Source organism: Anomaloglossus baeobatrachus, chromosome 3, assembly GCF_048569485.1.
Source record: "Anomaloglossus baeobatrachus isolate aAnoBae1 chromosome 3, aAnoBae1.hap1, whole genome shotgun sequence".
In the NCBI taxonomy this organism is placed as follows: Eukaryota; Metazoa; Chordata; class Amphibia; order Anura; family Aromobatidae; genus Anomaloglossus; species Anomaloglossus baeobatrachus.
The window spans coordinates 528,375,523-528,402,526 of record NC_134355.1 but is presented as its reverse complement, the minus strand read 5'-3'; the positions used below and the strand labels follow the sequence as shown (position 1 = coordinate 528,402,526).

General features: G+C 42.0%; 1 protein-coding gene across 3 annotated transcripts in view; it reads right to left on the bottom strand.

Annotated features, from left to right (window-relative positions):
* PLS1 (plastin 1) overlaps positions 1-27,004 on the bottom strand; it is a 179,094-nt gene that overhangs the window by 114,998 nt on the left and 37,092 nt on the right. For 2 of the 3 annotated variants that reach the window (XM_075338597.1, XM_075338600.1), the window contains exon 1: positions 18,477-18,563. The exons of the other annotated variant lie outside the window; for it this stretch is intronic. The gene's annotated coding sequence lies outside the window, so the exon portion shown is untranslated. Of the gene's footprint in view, positions 1-18,476; positions 18,564-27,004 lie in introns of those variants that run through there. 3 annotated transcript variants of the gene reach the window in all.

The following is a 27,004-nucleotide window of genomic DNA, read 5'->3' as shown; positions in this document are numbered from 1 at the left end:
TATAATGATACTCGGCGCACGCTCGCAGCAGAACGGGAGGAGGTGGTCAATAGCATAACGCATCGGATGCTCTCACATAGTTTGCTAAATGCCCGTGTGTCCTTAGCCTAAGGGTACGCTCACATGAGCATATGAATCGGATGAGTGCAATGCGAGAAAATCTCATATTGCACTCTGACCAATGTTAGTCAAGGAGGGAGAACAGTTGGTCAGTTTTTCTCATCTAAATTCTGGATGAGAGAAAAGTCGCAACATGCTGCGATTGTATCCCGAAAACGTCCGAGACTCGCCAATACAAGTAAATGGATGTGAGAAAAAAACGGACGTCACACGGACAGTACACGGACCATCCTAGTGGCATCCGTTTTTTTGGATACAATTCTATGATGTAGCAGAGAACACTGTAAATGGTCCTGTAAATGACTGTAAATGAGTAATAGCTGCAGAGAAAAAAATGGATTGCACACAGACAGCACACAGAAAGCATACAGATGACAAGGGAGAAAAAAATCGTCCTACTCTCCTGGACGAGAATGGAACCGTTTTTTACATACGTTCGTGTGAGTCCTGAATAAATGTAACAATTTTACATAGTTTGGTTGTTGAATCCCTCAAATTGTGACACACTAGTGATTATAAAAGTTTGGCTATGGTCATCCAGGCAAACAACTGACTCAGGTTGAGGAAGCCACACACAGCAGACATTTCTCCTGCATACTGCAGTGAACATTAGTATAAAATGGAGGTATTGACAACACCTTGGGCTCTGATATAACGCTACATCCTCTTCACAGGACTGAAGCTGTGCAGCAAACTCAGCCCCATTCAAGTCCATAGAGTCGGCAGCAACTCAGATGGCACAGAGTCCACATCAATCTCAGGAAGTCCCAAAGTTTGGACCCCTCGATCATTAGGTGATAGCATCTTCCAGAAAAATAAATGGAGCAGACACCACCTATGTATGGATGACGTGTTAACCAAAATACATGTAAAACAAATACAATTAATGAAAAACGTACAAAAGATCGGTTGCACTTCCTAAATTTTTAAAAAATGAAACTTTATTGTATGGCAAATACATAAGCCCAGACAAAACAAATAAAAACATTAACCCCTGAGGAATTCCCATTCAGAGGTGATACATGTGCGGTTCTCATTTCCATATGAGGTTATTTCTATCACCCTAGTGACTATGCACATGGCACTTCATTGCACAATGTCACTGCTTACTTCTTTAATACTCTTTTGATACATACTAGATCATATAATTATCTGTACATATGCACTACACCATTTTCATTACTGAGTGCTATATGACTATCACTTTAAGGGTTGAGTGTTATGATTCAGTGACTGAGGAGGATCAGAAAAAGGACAAAAATGCGGAAACCCAAAGAGTAACCAGAGTGGCTGGAACCTTATCGGACTGCAGACCTAATACTGACACACAACTAGAAGTAGCCGTGGGGCGTGCCTATGATGACCTAGTCGCCACGACACAGCCAAAGAACTAATTATTCTTACAGAGAGAAATATAAGAAAAGCTAATCTGCCTCGGAGTAATCCCCAAATATATAGATAGACTCCACATGTAAAGACTATGGTGATATAGGAAAACACAATACATAGCTAGAAAACAGATTCAGCAAAGATGAGGCACAAACTATCTATATAGGAAAGGATAGGAAAGAACACTGTATGCAGCCGTAAAACCCCTAATAAATCTCAGCACGCCTGATATGGTAAAGCCCTGAGCCCGCACTATATAAGTACTCTGGTGTTACTGGGATCAAAAAAACATTAATATAGATGAGGGACTGAAGTTAATACCAAGCATGACAAAAAACAATACAAAGCTGAACATGGAGCTAGGTACACAGACACTCCCAGCAGGGAATGATCCAACTCCACCAAGAACTCCACACAGGCAAAATCAGGAAGCAAGCATTAGTATCAAAACAGAAAAAACTACAAGAAAGTGGAAACAATGAGCAGCGGTACAAAGACCAACTTATCTGAGAGGAGTTTTGGTAAAGAGAAGGGCTGGTTTTAGAATATCCTTAGCACACAGGAGATACATTGATCACCGGCAAGGAACAGGAGATAACTACTCAGTTATATAGGCCCAATCTGAATGACCTGATTGCCAGTCCTCCACAGGTGTATGGCTCCCATTCAACAAAGTAAACTGCACCGCCAGCACTGACCACAAGAGGGAGCCCCAAACTGGAAAATGTATTCACAACAGTTGAGTCTAAAGAATATCTAAGGCTGGACTCACACTAGCGTATGGCATCCGATGCGAGAGCATCGGATGCGATATGCTAATGACCCCTGGCTCAGGCTCTGCTGCGAGCTTGACCCGAGTGTCATGCGACTGTGACCGGATCTTGCAATCGGGTCACAGCTGTGATGCTGAGGGCGGGCACTGCTTGAGGAGAGGGAGGGGTTAATCCCCCCATCTCCCCCATTGTCAGCCTTTGTGTATATCGCACTGCACTGGGATAACATCCGAGTGCAGTCCGATGTTTCTCTCACACCCATTCTCTTGAATGGGTGCGAGTGATACGGCTCTCGCAGAAAATCGCAGCATGTTGTAACTTTTCTGACATCCAGAATCTGACCAACTGCTGTTCCACACTGACTAACATTAGTCAGAGTGCAGTGCGAGATTTTTTCGCACTGCACTCGTTCGTTTTTCACACTCGTGTGAGCTTGCCCTAATTCTGATATTCATTGTACTTACATATATTGGCAGGAAAAGTGCTGTTTAGGAAATCCAGCTATTTGCTTTGTTTTTGTTTGCTTCATTTTTCAGGCGGATTATATGTATTATTTGTCTACAGTGTATGTTAATAAAAGTTTGTTGTATTTAGTCACCAAAAACACTAATAAAATCCAGCGCAAATTTTATGATGCGTTTTTTTAATTTTTTTTGCAATTTTACATTACATTTAATAGGTAAAACATGCTGTAAAACCGCTGAAAATGTACACGTTGCAGATTTAAAAAAACGCTGCAGTTCTTAAATTGTGTCAGGAAAAAAAACTGGGTGTACGTGAAATTTGACAAAGAAGTGTGGCTCATGTCAGCTGTGAGGCTTAAGGTATTTAAGGTTTCTTCCCCTTAAGGGAGGAGCCTGGGCAATTAGTTAGTTACATTGCTAGTTCTCAGGTCTTCAGTGCTGTTACTGATGTATATTCTTGTCAAGGATGTGTCTGGACCTTCAGGTGCTGCTGCTGGGACCAGGTGCAGAAGGGCCCGGCGATCGTCCAGACGTTAATGGACGCTGTCCCTTTAAGGGCTTGATTTAGTTTTTTTTCTGTTTCCTTGCCAAGTTGGAGGAGACTTTCCTCCAGCTTGTAATTAAGGGCCTTTATAATGTGGGGCCTCTCACTCCTCCAGTGCGGGTTATACTCTTCACTTGGAGAAGTTGCTTGCTCAGGAGTGCATGTGGTTTCAGACTACTGTTGCTGTATATTCTGAAGATTCCCTCTCAAGATAAGTTGTTGTTTTTCCTTTTTTGGCTTCAGACTACTGTTGCTATAAATTCTGAAGATTCCCTCTCAAGATAAGTTATTGTTTTTCCTTTTTCCCCCTTTTGCTGTTTATTTTTGTGTTTGTTTTTTCCTCCGTGGATTGGTGGGTCTTGGGATTTAGTCCTAGGGTTTGACTAGGAAACAGGGGCACGTTGGCGGGCCACACCTCCTAACCCTTATAGGTACCTGTAGATTGAGGGCAATCGCAGGGCCCCACAGTGTCAGGGTTAGCGCAGGAGCCCCTGGTCCCCCACCCTTTGTGTTTCAGCCTCCCTTATTCCAGGAGTCCACTTGCTGGGTGTCTCTCCCCACACCCCGTGTGACAATTCTGCTGCTGATTCGGGTTTGTGTTTCTAATCTGCTGCTGGTACCATCCATGTCAGACAGCTACCATGATATCCACTGCTGGAAGTATCCACATCGGCCGCCTACCACAGTACCTGCTGCCGCAAGTATCCTCATCGGCCGCAGCTACCACATCCAACCATCCATACTAGCCGAATCCACGACACCGGCTGCTGCTGCTCTTATCCTTAGAGACTGTCTGTGTCCGTACCCCTGGGGCCAGCCATCACAGCATCAGTCTTCCCCAGTGGCACCCGGTCTCACACCTGCAGCACAACACCCTCAACATTAGAGGCTCTGGCGATAACCAGGTGTAGTTAGGTAGTTAAGCCTCTCTGGGTTTTCTGTGTGCTGTGGCCAAGTGGGTCCGCTAATCGCTTACTCGCCTTGCGAGCATGACACCTTTTATTCTGGCCTGCCTAAGGCACATCTGTGCAATCATCATGCTGTACAATCAGCATCTTGATATGCCACACCTGTAAGATGAATGGTTTATCTCAGCAGAGGAGACGTGCTCACTTAGGCTATGTGCGCATGCTGCGTAGTGTCCATGCTGAAAAATCTGCAGCAATTTGGCAGTGCATGTGCGCTTCAGATCGCTGCAGAAACACTGCGTAATGGATGTTTGGCAGCGAGTCTTGGTTCACAAGCCCCCATACAAGTCTATGGGAGTGTGTAAAACATTGCACTGCACTTGCATGTAATCTGACTGCAGTGCGATATATGCAGAGACAGGCCGCAGAGGAGATGGGGAGAAAGTGCTCCCTCCCTCTTCTCCGCAACTGTGATACAATCACATCGCAGTCGCATGACCCTCGGCTGACGCTCGCAGCAGAGGGTCATTATCATATCGCTTCTGATGCTCTCACATCGGATGCGGTATGCAAGTGGAACCGTACCCTAACACAGATTTAAAGAAATTTGTGAACAATATTTGAGAGAAAAAGGTCTTGTGAGTACATAGAAAAAGTCTTAGAAGTTTGAGTTCTATTCATGAAAAATGGGAGCAAAAACAAATGTTTTGAGTTTATATTTTTGTTGGGTGTAGCAGTTTTTGTTTTTACCACAGCATTGATAAAGCCATAGTGATAGAGCACATAGCAATGGTGCATGCCAGATAGCAACATGACTGATAAGGGACACGCAGAAACACATTTATGAAAAAAGGTGATGAACAGAATGTAATTTATTCAACCTTGAGATGCGGCTGTAGGGCATATGATGAAGATATACACTATCTAAATTGGCCTGTAGATGAAAATACAGTGTAAAGGTCTATGGACACTTGCCGACTAGCGGCACTAAATGACCACTGATCAGCTACTTGCTTGTAATTTGCAGTTGTTTAAAGGTAATTTGTCAGTAGGAACAACCCTTCTGAACCATATATATGGGCATAAAGTTTATAGAAAGTAGAATAAATTGATACCTTGAAATCTGTGATCTGCTGTCTTATTCCAGAGGAATCCACACTCTCTTTATACGTAAATAAGCTGTTCAGGCTATGGGCCGGACACTGGTCCGCATGAGAATCTGCCTCAAGAGATTATTATAAATGAAAAATGTTACCAATGTGAGACATATAATGACTGACAGTCTGCCTTTGTAATCTACATGTCTCCCTTTTCATTTAACATATTCTCTGGAGGCAGCTTTTCATTGTCCGGCCCATAGCCTGGAACAGCTTATTTACATATAAGAAAAATGTGGCTTTCTCTGGAAGAAGACATTGGCTTTTTTTGGATTTCAAACCTAAACATCCGAGCTGACCACTACACGTATGTAGAGACTCAGCCTGATAGTGCCAGTATAGCATTGGCTTTAGGTTATACACAAAAATCCTGGTGATTGGTTCCTTTTAATCTGTAATAGATTGTTCAGTGCACATAGGCTGCCATTGTTATTGGTGGCGCAGGTCCTGTTTACACAGGGTATTATACTGCCAAAGACAATGATCTTTTGGGCAAACCAATATATAATTTTACTCTACAAACAAGCTTTTTTCTCATTCATGTTGTGATTGTCAGTCTGTTTAGACTTCGAGATTATCTGGAAATGTAAGTTCAGAGGAACTAAATACAGTTTAATCTGTTCCAAAGTTAAGTATATGTACGTGATTGTAGGGTTGACCAAGTGTGTGGAGTAGACTCCAGAGCTGGGGCGGAGATTGATTACTGCTCTTTATCATTTAAATGGCAGTACGAGTACTCGCAGGTACCAGCTCCCATCAGCACCACAAAAGGTCCCTGTCACTGCCATCTTGGTACTTCTGTGAAGCTTAGGCATAGGCTCATTTTCACAGGAGACTGAGATTTTAACTATATATTGCAATACGGTAGGTATTGCAGAATATAGTACAAGTGCGCAAATGCAGGCTCAAGTCCCCTAAGATGTCTGAAAAATAAATTTAAAAAAAGATAAAAGAAAATAAGCCTCCAAATATAAGAGATAAATAAAAATATATAAAAATTTGAATCACCCTGTTTTCGCCATTAAAAATCTAAAAAAATACATTTGGTATTGCTGCATCCATACAATTTTGGTTTATCAATATAAAAAATGAATTAACTTGTACAACAAATGTTATAAGGAAAATAAAAATAAAAAATGTGAGAACTGCAGTTTTTCGGTCCCCAAACCTTCCTTAAAAAAAAAATGCACTAAAAAGAGATCAAAACATCATAAAAACAAAACTCAAAAAAAACATTACAGAATTGTCATTATTTTTTCTTAATTTCACAGTTACTGGAATGTTGTTCCAGCACATCGTATGGTAAAATGAATGGTGTCATAGTTTTATGTGCCAATTTTCCCTCTAGAATTGCTTTAGATGTGGAAAATCCACAGGTAACACACCACACGTGTTTACAGAGTTGAAATGCACTAAAAGCGCACGTAGTCTGCACATGACTGTATAAAGTTTTATCAAAGCTAAATTGGCAGGAAATATCAAAAACAAAAACAGCTTTCTTTAAAACATGACATACCAAAACGACAAAAAACGTTAAGTCAAAAACATGATAAAAATGCATGTACAAAAAAAACACACGTAAAATGCAATGAAAAAAACGCAAGTAAACTAATTTACTTAATAGGTGCAGAAAATCTGCAACATCAAAAAGTTACCAAATAATCATCAAAGAAGCTTTATGGGACAGGTTTCTCCAGGTAAAACCCTTCCCACTGTCCACAGGGTTAGCTTGTCTAGACTAAAGGCCGCTTTACACGCAACGACATCGCTAACAAGATGTCATTGGGGTCACGGAATTCGTGACGCACATCCGGCCTCGTTAGCGACGTCATTGCGTGTGACACGTACGAGCGACCGCTAACGATGCAAAAATACTCACAAATCGTTGATTGTTGACACGTCGTCCATATCCCAAATATCGTTGCTGATTTTGGACGCAGGTTGTTCGTCGTTCCTAAGGCAGCACACATCGCTACGTGTGACACCCCAGGAACGACGAACAACACCGCACCTGCGTCCTCCGGCAACGAGGTGGGTGTGACTTTCATGCGGCTGCTCTCCGCCCCTCCGCTTCTATTGGACGCCTGCCGTGTAACATCGCTGTGACGCCACACGAACTGCCCCCTTAGAAAAGAGGCTGTTCGCCAGCTACAGCGACGTCGTTAGGAAGGTAAGTATGTGTGACGGGTACTAGCGATTTTGTCCGCCACGGGCAGCGATTTGCCCGTGACACACAAACGACGGGGGCGGGTGTGAACGCTAGCGACATTGCTAGCGATGTCGCAGCGTGTAAAGCTCTCTTTAGGCTATGTGCGCACGATGCGTTTTTTGTGGCATTTTTGCACATTTTTCGGGTGCGTTTTTGGTCTTAAAACTGCATGACTTTGCATCCCCAGCAAAGTCTATGAGTTTTCATTTTTGCTGTCCGCACAGTGCTTTTTTATTGGGTGCGTTTTTGAGGTGACCAAAAAAAAGCAACATATCAATGTTTTTCTGATTTTTTTTCACCCATGCAATGCATTGGAAAAACGCAGCAAAATGTAGGAACAAAAACGCAGCAAAACGCAGCAAAAAACGCACCGAAACGCAGTAAAAACCCATTTGTTTTTACCGGTGCATTTTTGCTGCAGGTGTGTTTTTAGTGCGGCCAAAAACGCACAAAACACAGCGTCAAAAAAACGCAGCATGCGCACATAGACTTAAACTGCATATGAAACAAACTGGACAGGTCTTTGCTTCCTTGCCAGACTCAAAGACCCCCAAAACACATACCTTGTCCCAAACTTTTTATTTCACATATACAAAGTATTTGAAGCGGGTGAAAAAAAAAGTAAATGCAATATGATTAGAAAGCTGATTGGTCACAAGTAGAAGACTGCCATAAAATACTACCCGATCTAGATTCTGTCCTCAGTTCTGGGTACCATTACCTATTTTATATGTAGACGATTTGCCATATGCCGCTTTTCATGACAGTGAAAACAATGATTACATTTTCCAAATCCTGTTGCAAGTGTAAATAAAGTCATTTCCCTGCCAGAAACAGTTTATTACCCAAGGGGCGCTCGGTATCTGCACAACAAACAAATGCATGGATAAGCATGCTGTGTGCGATCAAAGTCTGAGTTCCGGGAACAACACTGTCACAATATCAACTTTATTTCTTACCGCATTGCAGTCCATATTGGTTCATACGTTATTTTCCACTAAAAGCTGCGAAACAGAGTTTTAGCAGAGGGTATAAAAAGCATTATATGGCATCCCAAAGAGCATTAAGTCATTTTTTATGTGGCCTTGATATAAAAATGCCAAACCATACACTCACGAGCTGTAAGGCAAAAAGGAGCCAAGTTTCGGAAAGTCAACAGATGGCAAATCCTTTGTGTATGTGCATTCCTGTAACTCAAAGTAATGTAACAAAGCTTTCAACAAAGGAGAATATAAGAAACAAGGGTGGGAGATAAAGAGTCCTAACGGCTATAATAATCATGAGGTGTCGTGTATTAAGGATTCTAAAACAGCGCTCACATGAATTAATAATTTAGGCCAATCAGATTTTTTGTTTTACTTTGCCTCTAAATGTCTATAAATGTGTGGATACGCTAAAAAGCAGCATGGTAACAGGACAAAGATGAACTTACAAATGCCATGTCGGGAATGCCAGAAGGTAAGTGATTTGTGGACATCCCGACTAGGTGGCAGGTATCACTGACCTGGACACTGGATTGATGTCCCATGAATCGATCCTTTCATCTCTAATATGGACACATTATTACGATTTGCCATCTTCCTTGAAAAAAAATCCACCATTTGTCTTCTGTAGTGAATTGTCTATTAATGGCTGTAGAATGAGATATCTGACCATCCATAAATGAGCTCTTTTCCTTCTTCTGAGCGCTGTTCAGCTGACTTAAGACCTCACAGTTGAGTTCAACTTTTATTTGGTCAAAAAATGAGCGGAGAGGAGCTCAGAAGAGGAGATATAAGACTTATAAATTCTTCCATCATAACAGATTCAACAGTCAAGGGCGCTTTACACGCTACAATATATCTTACAATGTGTCGGCGGGGTCACGTCGTAAGTGACGCACATCCGGCATCGTAAGTTATATTGTAGCATGTAACAGCTACGTGCGATTGCGATTGAATGGTAAAACGTTCATCGCATGCACGTCGTTCAATTCCTAAAAATTGAACATCAGGTTGTTCATCGTACCCGGGGTAGCACACATCGCAGTGTGTGACACCCCGGGAACGATGAACAGATCTTACCTACGTTCTGCGGCTCCCGGCGGCTATGCGGAAGGAAGGAGGTGGGCAGGATGTTTACGTCCCGCTCATCTCCGCCCCTTCGCTTCTATTGGCCGGCTGCCGCGTGACGTCACTGTGACGCCGAACGTCCCTCCCACTCCAGGAAGTGGATGTTCGCCGCCCACATCGAGGTCGTATGGACGCGTAAGTACAGGTGACGGGAGTTATTCGTTTGTGCGACACGTTCAACAAATTGAACGTGCCGCATATACGATGGGGGCGGGTACGATCGCATATGATATCATATGCTGGATCGTATGGTGTAAAGCAGGCTTCAGTCAAACGGTTCCACATTTTTAATAAAACCCAACTACAATAAAGGATTTTTAACCCAAAATACAGGTATTTACAGCATGTAAGAAGAAAATCATCTCATCTAAAAATGTCCATGTCATTTACATATTAAACTTTCCGTTATGCATTTTTATACCCCCTAACATATGTTAGATTTGTAAAAATTGTCCTTGCTGCCCATAGCAGCCCCTTCAGAGCCCAGCTTTAATTTTTCAAAAGAATTATAAGAAATGGTTGCTATTGGGAATAAAGGAAAGATTTCATATGAATTATTTCATAAATCTCCCCACGTATTTGGAAAATGTTAAATAGCAGTACTAATCACATGCATAAGCTTGATATATGCTGCTTGATCCATGAGCAGCATGTATCAGACACCTGCAGGTTTGCTTGACTCTAAAACGCTGTGGTGTTTCAGAGATAAACACACATTAAAAGTCACCATGGACAAGCCATGTTGGAGATTTGTCGAAAAAGATACCGTCAGGCTACCACCAGGGGGAGCTGGAGCCCTGCAGGAAAAGACACTACACAGAGCTGAATCAGCATGGTGGTGGACACACAGTGTGTGCTGGAGCACTGCCCTGCAAAGTCATCCAGAATAGAGAGGACATGAGGCGTGCGGGGGATGGTCAGGCAGGCCAGGTCATACACAGTACAGTGAGAAAGAAGACTGGAGGAACGAGCAAAATCGGGGTTGAGGTCAGGCCGAGATCAGTACCAGAGGAAGCAACCGAGTGGGGAGGTAGGAGAAGGGGGGAACGACTGGGGCTATTGTGGGAAGGAAGGATGTGGGATGGAACACAGACAGAGCACAGGGGAAGGACGGATTAGGAAACATTTACAGGGACAAGCAATCACAGGCAAAGCAGTGCTAAGCTTATAGCCGGCGCTGGTTCACCAGAGATGACAGAATTTAAAGCATCCAAGCTCCAGAAGTGAGGCCCGAGAGAAGGCACCGCCCCCTAGCCATGTGGTCGGGGAGGTGGAACCATGACAGATACCTGGCAGCATCCTCCCGCGTCCTGCCTACATGCAAGCAGGGAGAAATCAGTCTCTCAAAGGGAGAAGCCACCGGGGACTAGTCATTTTTCAATTAGTCACAATTGTGGCTTTGTCCCTGGTGGCTTTTAAAGAATGCTTTTTTCCTAAACTTAGCAGCATCTGAGAGTCAAACGTACCTGGCTGAGATCACACAGTCAGTGTCTGATACATGCCGCCTGTGGATTGGGCACCATGTGTCAGCTGTCAGGTTGTCTTTGAGGTGGTATAATACTGCACTTTATGTATGTTGAGTGGTGATGGCTTTTCTTTTTTTCCAAGAACATATATTAAAAGTACAGATATTAATAGTCTGTTCCTGGTTCAGGACGGTCTCACTATCACTGCTTAAATGGAGACTAATTTATAGGGCTCTTTATGAACTGCTAATTGTGCCATATAGTCACCTTTAGTTCTACTCTGGATGCACTTTTTGGCTTGAAAATATCCTTGTTATCAGAGGAATTTTAATGGCTCTAGGAGCTGAAGTTCAATGGATCCATGATATAATTATCTCCATTATAGTAATAGTCTTAGGAACAATTTTGAAGGCTGAAGATGCTTTTTATTGTTGAAAAAGGAAAAAGTAGAGAGCACTCCCTATTCAAATTAATACAAGTAATTGAAGAAAAGAGTATAAAAAGGTGATCCTAAAAGTATAACCCTTGTCCATCTGCCGTGTGTCCCATATTCTTCAACTGAAAGGAGCTTCCAGAGACAGACCTAGTTCAAGTCAGTATATTTAGCAGGTCACAAGGGCACTCTGATATTCACCCTTTCACCCCTATACAGTAATTTGACCCTCACTGCAGAGGTCCCTGGAGTAGCTGCTATCTTACATAGTTACATAGCTCGAAAAAAAAGATTTAGGTCCATCAAGTTCGAACAGTCTCCACCAATTATACATTCTCTCTCACAACATTATCTATAACCCACAATGTCATTTATGCTGAAGAAAGCATTCAGCCCTTTTTTTAAAAGCTATTATAGTGTCTATCATTACTACCTCTTGTGGAAGGGCATTCCACAGTCTGACTGCTCTAACTGTAAAGAACCCTCTCCTATTTAGCTGCTGGAATCAACTTTCTTCTACCCGTACAGTGTGCCCCCTAATCCTTTGTGTGGTTTTTGGAAGAAATAAAACATGTGACAAGTCCTTTGAATTATTTTTGGAAGGAATAAATCATGTGCCAGTCCTTTGTATTGACCACACATGTATTTATACGTATAAATGAGATCTTCCCTGAGACATCTTTTTTCTAAGCTAAAAAGTCCAACCATTCCAACCTTTACATGTATGAGACCATCCATCCCTTGTAATAACCTACTTGCCCACATTTCAACTAACTTTATCTTCTGAATATACATTTTTAAAATGTGGGGCATCTGGACTGAGGAGAGAGCCTGCAGGGTCAGAACTCTACCGGGCCTAACTAGATGTACCGAGATGATTTCTAGGCCCCGACATCTGTAGTGGAATGCCATACTGAAACTGAAAAAAATTGTAAATATTCTCTTTTTTCTTCTCCTGCACCAGCCTTAGAGAGGACAGTGAAGCATATGGTCATGTGAAGCATATGCTCATTCCTCTTCTGCATCAGTCTGTCATAACAGATTCATTTTAATTAAAATAGTTGTAGGTACTAACAGTTAATTTAATGAAAAGTGACTAAACTTTCACTTTTTTATATTTAACAGGCACTATGATTGCCTGAAGGTTAATAGATGCCTAGGTCCTGAGATCCTAATCAGTCACTCAGTAGACCCCTAAACAGCATGCAGCTCAGCAGACAGTAGTACACAAAGTGGGGTATAGACTCAACAGAAAGTGTAAGCTACAAAGACTGTTCATGTTGTTGAGCTCTCCATTGCTCGGGGGTCTTTTCAGTGATCTGTAAAAGTCTCATGACATGCAGCAATTATTAATACATGTAATCAAAATAACTGAAAATCAAATGTGAATTGTAAAAAATGTTGCCAAAAAAAGTTATTTTTCTATCAAAATTTTATAAACAGTCAGCAATTCACAGTTAATCACTGAATATGTACACCGATCAGTCATAACAGTAAAACCATTGACAGATTAAATTAATAATATTAATTGTCTTGCTACATTGACAGGTGTTAAAAAGTAGGATATATTAAGCAGCAAGTCAACAGTCAGTTCTTGATGATGATGATGATGATGATGATGATGATGTGTCGATAGCAGGAAACAAATAGTGATGACTAGAAAACTAGGTTACAGCTAGAAACATCAAGTCTTGTCGGGTGTTCCCAGTATGCAGTTGTTAGATCCTACAAAAAGTGGTGCAACGACAACTGGTGGTTCAGAGGTGAAGTCATGAGTACCAAAGGCACACTGATTAAAGTATAGTCTGTTTGTTGCAATCTAACACAAGAGCTACTACAGCACAAACTACTGAAAAAGATTAATAGTGGTGAAGATAAAAAGGTGTAAGAACAAAGTGCACATGTCCACAAGTGTTGAACTTGCCTACAATTACTAAGTGAATCTCAAAACCAGATCATGGAGCAATGAAAGTGACCTGCTATGAAGAATCGTGCTTTGTTTTACATCATATGGATGGCAGGTGTGTTGCTCTGAACAATATTCTGTTGGTAAACCTTGGATTGTTGCATTCATGTGGATGTTACAGTGACACATTACTACAATAATGGTTAAAAGTTTGGACACACAAGATCATGCAATGATTTTCCTGTTCTTACTTGAATGTGAACATGGTTAATTCACTGAAGGAAGCAAAATCACTAATGAATACACATGGAAACATAGAAAAGAAACACGTGTGAAAAAAAACAGAATATATTTTAAATTTTAGAATCCTGAAAGAACCCCCGTTACTATTGTGATCAACACTTGGCATTCTCTCAAGCAGCGCATAAATCACCTGAACCAGCTTCCAATGAACAGGTATGCCTTATCAAGAGTTTTGTTTGTGGAATCACTGGCCTTCAGAAAGTGTTTGCATCCACTAGGAGTATTTTTGCAGAGTCAGTGTTGGTATATAATTGTCTCTACAACTCTGAGCCTTAAGGTACCGTCACACTTAGCGACGCTTCAGCGATCCCACCAGCGATCTGACCTGGCAGGGATCGCTAGAGCGTCGCTACATGGTCGCTGGTGAGCTGTCAATCAGGCAGATCTCCTCAGAGATCAGCCACCAGCTACCTGTGTAACGACGCTGTGCTTGGTAACCATAGTACACATCGGGTTACTAAGCAAAGCGTTTTGCTTATAGTTACCCGATGTGTACCTTGGCTACGTGTGCAGGGAGCAGGGAGCCGGCTTCTAGAAGCTGCGGACGCTGGTAACCAAGGTAAATATCGGGTAACCAAGCAAAGCACTTTGCTTGGCTACCCGATGTGTACCTTGGTTACCAGCGTCCGCAGAAGCTGGCTCCCTGCTCCCTGCACATTCAGATCGTTGCTCTCTCGCTGTCAAACACAGCGATGTGTGCTTCACAGCGGGAGAGCAACGACAAAAAAATGGTCCAGGACATTAAGCAATGACCGGCGACCTCACAGCAGGGGCCAGGTCGTTGCTGGATGTCACACACAGCGACATCGCTAGCAAGATCGCTGTTGCATCACAAAAACCGTGACTCAGCAGCAATGTCGCTAGCGATGTCGCTTAGTGAAACGTGGCCTTTATTCCACAAATGTTTTAAGCTAGAATATAGCAAAAAAAACCTACTCAATTAACTAAGGAGAAATGACAGTACCTTACTAGTTAAAAACATGCAGGTCAGTCAACCTGGAAAATTGCTAGAAACTCAAAGGTTTTCTCAAGTGCAGTCACAAAAATTATCAATTACTATGATGAAATTAGCTCTCATTAGGACCACCCCAGGTAAGGAAGACCAAGAATTACCGCTGCTGCAGGGGATAAGTTCATCAGCGTTATTAGCCTTACAAAGCACAAATTGCCAACACCTCAGAAAATATCCCTCAACAATTATGCACAGTCATCAATTAACAGACACATCTCAATATCAACTGCACAGAAGAGACTGCGAGAAGTAGGCTTTTATGGTCAAAATGCTGCAAGAACCGCTAACAAGAATAGAGAGTCAATCAAAACAAGAGGTAAACAGTTCCCTGGAAACCTGTACTGTGGCCCGTCTAAGCAAAATTCAACATTTGTGAAATGGTTTCTAAATGTGTGGGTACTAGTAACACTGTTGTTGAATTATTCCAGATTCAATGCACACTTACCCTGCATGGTGTCCACAGCATTCTGCAACAACATACCATTCCATTTAGTTTTCACTTAGCGGGACCATCATTTGGGTTGCAAAAGGTCAATGACTGAAACCACACCTTCAAGCTATATAAGGGTTTTGTGAAGAGGAAGAAGAAGTGATGCATCAGATGACATGGCCTTTACAATCACCTAACCTCAACCCAGTTGAGCGGTTTAGGATGAGTTGGACAGTAGAGAGAAGGCAAAGCAGTCAACAAGTGTTCCGCACTTCTGGTAACTCTGCCAAGACTGTTGGAACTGTTGGAAAGTCATTCCAGGTGACTACATGATAAATCTGCTTCAGGAACTAGGATGTAAGCTGTCATCAGAGTAAAAGGGTGGCACTTTGAGGAATCTCAGTTTAACACACACTTTGGTTTGCTTCACGTGCGTTTCTTTGCTTCTCATTTCCTTATGTGTTGCTACGTGCTTTTACTGCCTTCAGTCTGAATCTACAATTTGCACATTCCAAGAAAAACGAGGCAATCATTGCATGAACAGGTACTATATGTATTGTTGTATACCAAGTACACCCCCATCATGGTAACATATTATTTCCTTACTACAGTCTTACAGCAACATAACACACCATACCACAGTGTTAAATGTACTTGAAAAACAAGTCAGATTTATGGAGGCTTCACATCCCAATTTGCATAACTTGGAGGATCTTCTGAAACAACATAATGCAGGATTAAAAATAAAATGACAGTTTTCTGTCAGGAACAGAACCACATAATTGTCAAGGAGTTGTGTCTAGTACTGCAGCTTAGCTCCATTGCAGTGAATAAGACAGTGCTGTATTACCACACACAACCTGATGAGAAGTGTGGCACTGTCTTTGGAATAAAACTTACATGGTAATTTAAAACTGGAACAACCACTATAAATCTGGGTGTCACCATTTGATTACTGACCGTGCTGCACAGACTGTCCTTGGGTCTCCTGACCTAAACTTAGCCTCATATGCGTATTTGAAGCTATCAAGTTCAGGTCAGGAGACCCAGGACAGTCTGTGCAGCACGGTCAGTACTCAGATGGTGATACCCAGATGTGTGAATGCATCATTAATAATATCATATAATGCTATGTAATAATCACAACAAATATACACTATGCCAAAAATTAGCCATTTTGGTATACTTCTTTCTATAGCCTGCAAAGCTATTTTAGCACAGCAAAAAAAAACATGTAAAGCATTTTTTCTCAGCTAGTCTGATGCGGAGTACGCTCCAGTTCATTGTGCTTGCTTGTTTTTATGAGTAGTTAATGCATTTATACCTCTTTGTATTAGTATCCTAGAAGTTAAATGTGCTATGAAATAAATAATAATACTAATAAATATGTATACAGCGGCTGAAATAAATATTGAATACGTCACCAAATTTCTAAGTAAATATATTTCTAAAGGTGCTATTGATATGAATTTCTCCCCAGAATTGGCAAAGAAATGAAGCCATAGATGTCCATAACTTAAGATATGTGCAATAATAACATCAGCTGGTTTAACTGGGGGCCTCTAAAAACATGTCTCATTACCAAGGTGCCATACAAGAAACATCTCATCATAGGTAAAACAAGTGAGCTTTTTCAAGACTTTAACAACCTTTTTGTTGTAAAACATACTTATGGCATTGGTTATTGAAGAATCTCTAAGCTAATGCAGGTTCTAAGAGCCCTGTTGGGGCCATAATTCGGAAGAGGAAAGAATATCATTTCATCATAAACCACCCACAAACAGGTGATCCCTGCAAATATGAGACAGTAGAGTGAAAAGAGTAAGAAGAAGAGTTGTTCAAGAGACAAGGACCACCTGTGGAGATCTATAGAAAGACCTGGAATTATCAAAGAAAACAATAAGTAATACAGTCAGACTCCTTGGTCTGTATGCACACTCACAATGCAAGACTCCATTGTTAATTAAAAAGCATGTTCATACATGCCTAAAGTTTGTTCAACAACATTAAAGTCTCTGAAATACTGGGAGAATATAGTTTGGACAGATGAGACCAAAATTGAACTCTTTGGATGCCATAATACACACCATGTTTGGAAGCCAAAAGGCACTGCATGTCACCCCAAAAATACTAAACCAACAGTGACGTTTGGAGGTTGGAACAATTATCTATCCATCCTGTGGAAAACCCATTTATATTCTAAATAGCTTGCTGCCTACATCTACCATTAGGGGAGCTTACTGCATAAGGATGTTTACAACTCCCACTATATTCTTTGAGAGCTGTATAAATCTGGCAGCTGCAGGTAACCATAATTAAAACATCAGTCACACAGCACAGATTTGCCAGAGGAAGGCGTGGCATACATTTATTTCTTTTAATCTGTATAGGAAATTCATATCTGAAACAGCTGATTTTTTTTACATGAGCAAGTGACTGAAGAATAAAACAGCAAAATGTTGGTGCATTCTGTTCTAAATTAAATAAGGAGGTTCAAAAAGTTAATAGAAATATTTAAAATGGAGAAACTCCCTCTTCTTCCTAAAAAAAAACCTCCCACAAAAGTTAACGGCTGGAAGCCTATAGTGATCTGTGTGCAGTGTATAATATCAGTTTCAATAACGGTTTATAGATTAGTAGTATTGCTTGTATGTAATGCCTTGTGTGCAAAACAATTGATAACTCTCCATGAGGTAGGAGACTAGTAAGAAGAGTAAAAGGAAGATCAATGATAAATGCCTCTTAAATATCAATTCTATGGAATTAGGCAAATGTTCTAGTCCTTATACACATTGACATTGATTATCATTGTAAAAGCAAAGACAGAAGTATAGTATAACTGTAATGTGCAAACAAAGCAAGTCCCTTTAGTGACACTTATGTAGGCATCCTGCTGCTTCTTTACTCTATATCCATCCATATCAGTGTATCTGAACTGCAATCCTCATGTACCACCAATAAGTCATGTTCTTATGATTTCGTTAGTATGATTATTATCAATGCACCACCATTGCTGGAGATGTCCTTTCTTGTGGGATATCTCCGTAACATTACCTGGTGAGGGTGCTTGAGTATGGACTTTGAGAGACAATGGTCTACATTACTACTACAGTAGTAATAGTAGAGGTTATAACAGTGCACCAAGCATACTTGATGCTACAAGTGTCACTATACTTCAAGCAAGCACTAACCCTAATGAATGGCAACAAGCAACCGCACAATAACAATAGATTGGCAGTAGAGCAGCATACCTTGATGAATGGCTGGTGTGGAATGGAAAAAATGTAGCCGTACATTTAAGTCAGGCAAGTCAGGCACTGAGCTGTCAAATGATGACCTATCCTCTAGCTTGAACTTGGGAGGAAGGTGCAGCTAAGAGTTGTGTATTAATTATACTACATGGGAACTTTGTCCTGCGGGCCAACCTGAGCAGGGTGTGGGTGTGATCGTCTGATCTGCTACAGTCTTACAGTATCTGCAGGGAAATGTGAAATTGAAACAAAGATTTCATCTCTTGTACTAAGCTGATACAATATTTGCAGCCCCACTGGCTGCCAAGCTATATATATTATTTATATACCATGGAAGGTAGAGTAAAATAATTTGTCTATACTGATATTGGCTGTACGTGAGCTTTTTAATAACCAAGGAAGATCAGGAGTAAAGCACAAAAATTTCTCCGATGCAGGGGTGGACCTCATTGGTGCAACCTGTGCAGAGGCCGGAGACATAAGGAGGCCACTTCTATCTCCAAAGTAGGTGGAATTGTGCATGATGAGCTATTGGACTGCAAAGGGTCCATGTATAGTTCTTGCACCTGTACATATACAGGTTTTTCTTCAACTCTATCAACAAGTGTTCGGTTGAGGCCTGAGGACTCTGGGGGCCAATTTAGCACCTCTACTTCATTGTCATTGAACCATTTCTTCACCAATTTTTATATATGCTTTGGGTCATTGTCCTACTAGGACAATTTGTTGTACCTTTCATACTCAATAGTACTCGAGAGTATGAAGTAACTCGTCTTGTAGGATACTCACATATAGACCACCAGCATTGAGACCACCTATTATTCTGTTTAAAGGGAAGGTGTGACCAGATTTGGTGACTCTAAGCTGCGGCCACCACCAGTCTTCTAGAATACTGTATATAAGAACCCAGGCCACTCTGTATAACTTAAAAAACATTTTTATTATACTCACCTAGGGGTGGTCCAGTCCAATCTGTGTCGCTGCTCTCCGGTCAATCTCGTGTGCATGACATGTCCTACGTCATTTACCCAGGCTGGCATTACGGTTCTGCGCAAGTGCAATTTGATGTGCCCTGCTGAGGGCAGATCAAAGTACTGTAATGCGCAGGCGCGAGGTAAGGTCATAGACCGCCCACGCTTGCGCACAACAATAATTTGATCTACCCTAAGCAGGGGAGCTGAAAGTGCGCCTGCGCAGGACTGAAATGTCAGCCTGTGTGGCTGAGATATAACACGTCATGCACACTGGGCTGGGTAGAAGGATAATCGCCACAGAGAGGAGGCGCAGGACCAGAAAGCAACGACAACCATCGGGCCGAACCTCTAGGAAACAATCCCATATCAGGCTTCCTATATGAACTTGACAGTTCCTTCAATTTCTCGATCTGCTAGCCCCTTTTTCCCTTGCTTCTTACAGACCCATTTGCCATCATCACAGCGTAGTCTATTGACTTTCATCTCATTGCTCCAAATCACTCATTTCCAATCTTCTACTGTCCACTTTTCATACTTTTTTTGCAAACTCGAGTCAACTTTTTTATGATATTGAAGTTGAGGCTTCTTTACCTTTTTTTGGTCCACTATTCAAGGTGTAACGTGCATCACACAGTGCTTGCATTGACATATGTGATCTCACTATATGAAGTATATGAGCCACCTCCACTGTCGTGTTTGTTACACCAGAACTGATAGACCTTGTGATGAGCCGACTTGCTGACGCAGATATTTTGCCTCCACGTCCACCTCTTGACTTTTGAATAAGTGGACTTCATCTATTAAGGTTAACCTTTTTGCTTTATAACAATTTGGGTTTTTGCAACAGCTATTTCTGTTTCATATATCTAATAACTGATGGACTGAGTAATATTTCTGGATTGAAATGAGGTTTATTGTACTAACAGAAAATGTGCCATCCGCATTTAAACAAAATTTAACCGGTGCAAAAGTATGGGCACCTCAACATAAAAGTGACATTAATATTTTGTAGATCCTCCTTTTGCAAAAACAGCCTCTAGTCGCTTCCTGTAGCTTTTAATGAGTTCCTGGATCCTGGATGAAGGTATATTTGACCATTCCGGTTTACAAAACAATTCCAGTTCAGTTAAGTTCTACATTGTATAAAATACAGTGTGTCCACCCATATCCTGTCCACCACCATTAACTTGAGAATGGCGGCAGCTATAGGCATAAAAGTGGTGCCTAGGTATAGCAAAGTAGCCATGCGTTACGCAATGAAACCACCTATAGGGCCACCTGGTGAGAAACAACGGAGTTAGCATTAATGGTGCTTCTATACATCTTTACATATGTTGTTGTCCTGCTGTAAAATAACTTTGGAGCCAATTAGGTGCCTCTCTGATTGTATTGCTCAATAGATAATTATCTGCCGGTATTTATCAGCCCTAATGATCATGACCAAATCACCAATCCCATTTGGTAAATTGCAGCCCCACACTTGTAAGGAACCTCCACCATGCTTAACTGTTGCCTGCAGACAGTCATTATAGTACCGGTCTCCAGCCCTTCGGCAAATAAACTGTCTTTTGTTACATCCAACATTTTGACTTATTGGTCCAGAGCACCTGGTGCAATTTTTTTGCACTCAAATTCCTGTTTTCATGCACAGTTGAGTCATTTGGCCTTATTTCCATATCAAATGTATGGCTTTTTGGCCATAATTCCTTAATGAAGACCAAGTTAGATCCGAATTAATGACTGCTGAATAACTGCTGGACAACTTCCGACTTCGAATGGAAGCATGACCTATCATTCATCTGCTGCACTAAGTTTCATTGGCTGATCAAGGTGTCTATTGTCCTCAACATTGCCTATTTCTTGGTGTCCTAAATTCTTTAAAAATTGTTTGAATAGCCTGCTGCAGAATAAAATTGGAGCCAACAACCCAAAACATACAGCCAATGTCAGTAAGAACTATTGTCAGTGTAAAAAAGAACAAAAAGTTATAGAATTGATGATATGGCTCCCAAAGAGCATTGATATTACATGAAGAAATAGAAAGATTTGCCAAAGCCTACATAAACAAAAGATCAGTAGTTAGTTCTAAATGATGATGGCAAAAATGTCAGTGTTGCACAGAAGTGTACATAAAAGAATTGAAGTTTTGCTGCTGTTTTGAAGGCAAAAGACAGTCTCACCAAATATTGATATGATTTAGATTTCTCTTTAGTTCATTAACTTTATTTTTATCAATTAAAAAATGCAAAGTATTGATACTAAAATTTCTAAACGCATTCTTACTTTTTCCACACCTGCCTAAAACTTTTGCAAAGGTACTGTATGTACTAGTTCCCATCACAATGCCCATGTAATCTAACAGTGGAAAAAATCATCATCATTGCCGGCTACCACCAAACACGTTGTTAAGAATCAGATATAGGTTAGGGTGCACAAACATAACATATATGTTATCCAACATACAATGTGTTTGAAAGGTCCTAATTCAATTCTGATAGTAGAGGAAAAGGTAGATAAGGCATGTTGGATGTTAACATGCCCAATTTATTTATTTGGACTGGAAATACGCCAATACCACTTGCCTTTTCCCACTAAATCCACATGTGAAATCAGCCGAGCATGCATGTACAGTGCTGGCCAAAAGTATTGGCACCCCTGCAATTCTGTCAGATAATACTCAGTTTCTTCTTGAAAATTATTGCAATCACAAATTCTTTGGTATTATCTTCATTTATTTTCCTTGCAATGAAAAAACACAAAAGAGAATGAAACAAAAATCAAATCATTGATCATTTCACACAAAACTCCAAAAATGGCCAGACAAAAGTATTGACACCCTTAGCCTAATACTTGGTTGCACAACCTTTAGCCAAAATAGCTGCGAACAACCGCTTCCGGTAACCATCAATGAGTTTCTTACAATGCTCTGCTGGAATTTTAGACCATTCTTCTTTGGCAAACTGCTCCAGGTTCCTGAGATTTGAAGGGTGCCTTCTCCAAACTGCCATTTTGAGATCTCTCCACTGGTGTTCTATGGGATTCAGGTCTGGACTCATTCCTGGCCACTTTAGTAGTCTCCAGTGCTTTCTATCAAACCATTTTCTAGTGCTTTTTGAAGTGTGTTTTGGGTCATTGTCCTGCTGGAAGACCCATGACCTCTGAGGAAGACCCAGCTTTCTCACACTGGGCTCTACATTATGCTGCAAAATTTGTTGGTAGTCTTCAGACTTCATAATGCCATGCACACGGTCAAGCAGTCCAGTGCCAGAGGCAGTAAAGCAACCCCAAAACATCAGGGAACCTCCGCCATGTTTGACTGTAGGGACCGTGTTCTTTTCTTTGAATGCCTCTTTTTTTTCCTGTAAACTCTATGTTGATGGCTTTTCCCAAAAAGCTCTACTTTTGTCTCATCTGACCAGAGAACATTCTTCCAAAACGTTTTAGGCTTTCTCAGGTAAGTTTTGGCAAACTCCAGCCTGGCTTTTTTATGTCTCGGGGTAAGAAGAGGGGTCTTCCTGGGTATCCTACCATACAGTCCCCTTTTATTCAGACGCCGACAGATAGTACGGGTTGACACTGTTGTTCCCTTGGACTGCAGGGCAGCTTGAACTTGTTTGGATGTTAGTCGAGGTTCTTTATCCACCATCCGCATAATCTTGCGTTGAATTCTCTTGTCAATTGAGTCAACTTTAATCCATGTCAACTGGCCGCAAGTGTGATTTAGTTATTGCCAACACCTGTTAGGTGCCACAGGTAAGTTACAGGTGCTGTCAATTACACAAATTAGAGAAGCATCACATGATTTTTCAAACAGTGCCAATACTTTTGTCCACCCCCTTTTTTATGTTTGGTGTGGAAGTATATCCAATTTGGCTTAATGACCATTTTTTTTTTTTTTTTCATTGAAGACAAATAAAATGAAGATAATAATACCAAAGAATTTGTGATTGCAATCTTTTTCAAGAAGAAACTGAGTATTATCTGACAGAATTGCAGGGGTGCCAATACTTTTGGCCAGCACTGTATATGAGAAGTCAGTGGACATAATCAAGAACTTACATGCAATGCATTAGTATAAGTATTGTTGCATATGTACCAAAATATTGTCACGCTCCAGGGACAACGGCGCCGCTCGTCACGGCACCGCTCCTCACTCACTGACCTGGTCCCCGTTCGCTCTGACCGCGGCTGCTGCTCCTGCTCCCCCTCCTCAGCGTACTCCGTGCCCCCTGCTCGTTGGCCCCGCTGTCTCGTTGCAGTCTGGGACGCTGCCTCCTGATCTCCTGCTTTCCTTCCTCTGCATCCTGTGCTGATCTCTGGCTCCCGGGGCTTCGCGCAGGCTCACTAGGACACGGGCGCGCTCTCTCACCTCTTCTTAAAGGGCCAGCATCTCTGAAACAGGATATGGCTGATAACAGGTACAGGGTATATAAGACTTCCTTTTCCATGTGGGCGGTGCCTGTTCAACGTGTTCTTGTAGCTTTGTCTCTTGCGCTAGGTGTTCAGGTCCCTTTGTTTCTCGTACCCAGGTTTACCCTGTCTCTGCCCACAGATCCCGACTGCCAGCCTCAGTGTGTCCAGCCCTCCGGTTTCCCAGTCTGATGTGGATCCCATCATTTCCCGCCAGCCTGTACCCGTCGCCGGTTCTGGACTCTATCCGGTATCATCTGTCTGCACCCGTCGCTGGTTCCAGACTCCATCTGTTACCACCAGTCGGCACCTGTACCCGGTTCCACTCATCCGTCCTGATCCCCTTTGGCCTACATCTACCGTTGGACCAGCCGCCATATCCCGCACAGACATCTTAAGGACGATAACCCGTATTTCACTTGTGTCCAGGCTGCTGTGCATCTAGGCCCTCTGGGGTGGCTGCCAGACAGTCCCTGTATAGGGGTTCGCTCCTTAAAATCTCCCCGGGGGAGTCCGGTGTGCGGTCCTGTGGATCCTCCTTTGCACCGAACATTACAAATATAGTATTTGCTCCAAATTCATGTATGTTTCCCAGCCCCTTTAATACATACAGCATACACTGAATAAAGTTTGTGGTATTTTTCTCTAAATTAAATTGGTGGCAAGGTGCATCTGCACTTTTGAATCATCGGTGGTCAAATAAACAGCCAAAAACCCAACTGATGAATTCACATAGACCACTGTACACAATAAAACACAAAACTTAAGTTTCTCCAGCAAAGCTCACTGCATGTAAATCATGATCATAAGAATACAAATGAAAGCCACACAGAAAATGTCCACCAAGCAATTTTACATTTTACAGGAAAATAGACTGATGATCGTGCACGCCCTAGTGATCTGCACTCAGCTGTATGTTCTCGATATCATAAAGTCATCAGCCTGAACGTGATGACAGCATGAAACACAAAGACTGAAACCAGTTTTATCTTATCTTCTGTCATTTATGGCCATCAGGACTGTACATTAGCCTTGTAGTAGTGAATCTTCATCTGTAAAAAGTAAAAATTCCTTAAGGATTTCTGTTCCATTATGTAATAAGAACAAAATAAAAAAAGGTCAGCAAAGTCTATGAAGTCTGCAGACACAAGCAAGGAGTTGTTAATTCATTGAGAGGATAGTGAGTCATTCATTTTCACCATATTTCTTCCTGCTAGAATAATGCTCACACTGGATAATACACAAATACACTGGAACAGTTATTTCTGTTGCCAAAGATTGTATTTTGATTTTTATCAAAGATTTATTCTTTAAGCAAAATAGGTCACCAGTGCTATGTTGTTGGTCCAAAGCAATGTCCAGCTAACATCAATCCAAGAATCTTCCCCACACCTCCCCTTTTGTATTGATGGCTGACACATGTGGAGAACGTTTACTCCCGAGGGCAATGGTTCCAATTAAATACTGTATTACCCCATGTTGATACTTATTTAGAAGGATATATCTGATGATAGATTTATTTTTAATATACACCAATCAGCCATAACATTACCGTCACTTACCTAAAACTATCAACAAGCGTGGATAGGCTTTAACAGCTCACCTGATTTGGTTGTGCACAGACACAGTACGCATGTATGGAAAGAGGGTTCAATCTCCCTGGACGTAGATATTCAGTAAGTAAGAAGTGAACAATAACATAAAAAAGGACTATCTAAAAGGCCTCACTCCAAAAACTAAAAGGATTTATTATTCAGCAGTAGATGTTATAAATCAGGGGTGGGGAACCTTTTTACTGTCGGTGGCCATTTGAAAATTTCTGCCAACTTCGGGGGCCGCAAAAAATTATCAATGTGAAAATGAACCAGCTATATTTGGTTAAACAGTTAATTAACGTACCCCTACTGTGGTGGCCGGAGCGGCTTCTCTTTTGTGCGGCTGTGATGTTCGGTGATACTTATGTTGCTTCTCACAACTGCTTTTCCAGGTTTGTCACAGTCTGGAGAACAGGCAAGTCTATGTGATAATAAGATTGGTAGACCATATACATAACACAACAGACACAGTGACTGGTGTATACAAATCAGAGGAGACACATACATGACTGAAAGGGCTGTTGGCACATACATCACATAGGAGACGCTGGGACTGCTATATATACATCACAGGAGACACCTACATCACAGGAGACAATGGGGGCACATACATCACACGAGGGGCTGAGGACATGTATATGCCCCCAGCCCCCTCCTGTGATCTATATACTTTCAGCCTCTCCTTTGATGTATATGCGCCCAGCCCCTCCTGTGAGGTATATGCTCCCAGCCCCTCCTGTGAGGTATATGCCCCAGCCCCTCCTGTGAGATATATGCTCCCAGCCCCTCCTGTGAGATATATGCCCCCAGCCCCTTCTGTGATGTATATTACCCAGCCCTTCCTGTGATGTATATGCCCCCAGCCGCTCCTGTGATGTATATACCACAGCCTCTCCTGTGATGTATATACCCCAGCCTCTCCTGTGATATGCATGGCCCCAACATCTCCAATGTGATGTATATGCCCCAGCGTGTGATGTATATGCCCCTGGCATCTCCAATGTGATGTATATATCACAGGAGGGGTTGGGGCAAACACATAACAGGAGACAATGGGGCATATCCATGACAAGAGGGGCTGGGAGCATATACATGACAGGAGATGCTGGGGGCATATACTGTACATGACAAGAGGGGCTGGGGAACAGACATTACTAAGTCACTGGGAGGCATAAGCATTGCTGTGGGGCACAGACAGCACTGGGGGGCACAGACATCACTAGGGCGGCACAGAGAGCACTAGGGGGGGCACAGACATCACTAGGTGGGCAAAGGCATCACTGGGGGGCACACAGACATCACTAAGGGGGGTCACAGACATCACTAAGGGGGGGACACAAACATCACTAAGGAGGGGGCATAGACATCACTAAGGGGGCACAGACATCACTAGGAAAATACTGGGGGGCACGGACAGCTCTTGCAGAGCACAGACATCACTGGGGGGTACACAGCACTTGGTGTGGTACACAGCATTGGAGAGAACACAACACTGGGGTGATACACATCCCTGGAGAGGCTGCACACAGCACTGGGAGCTGCAAACAGC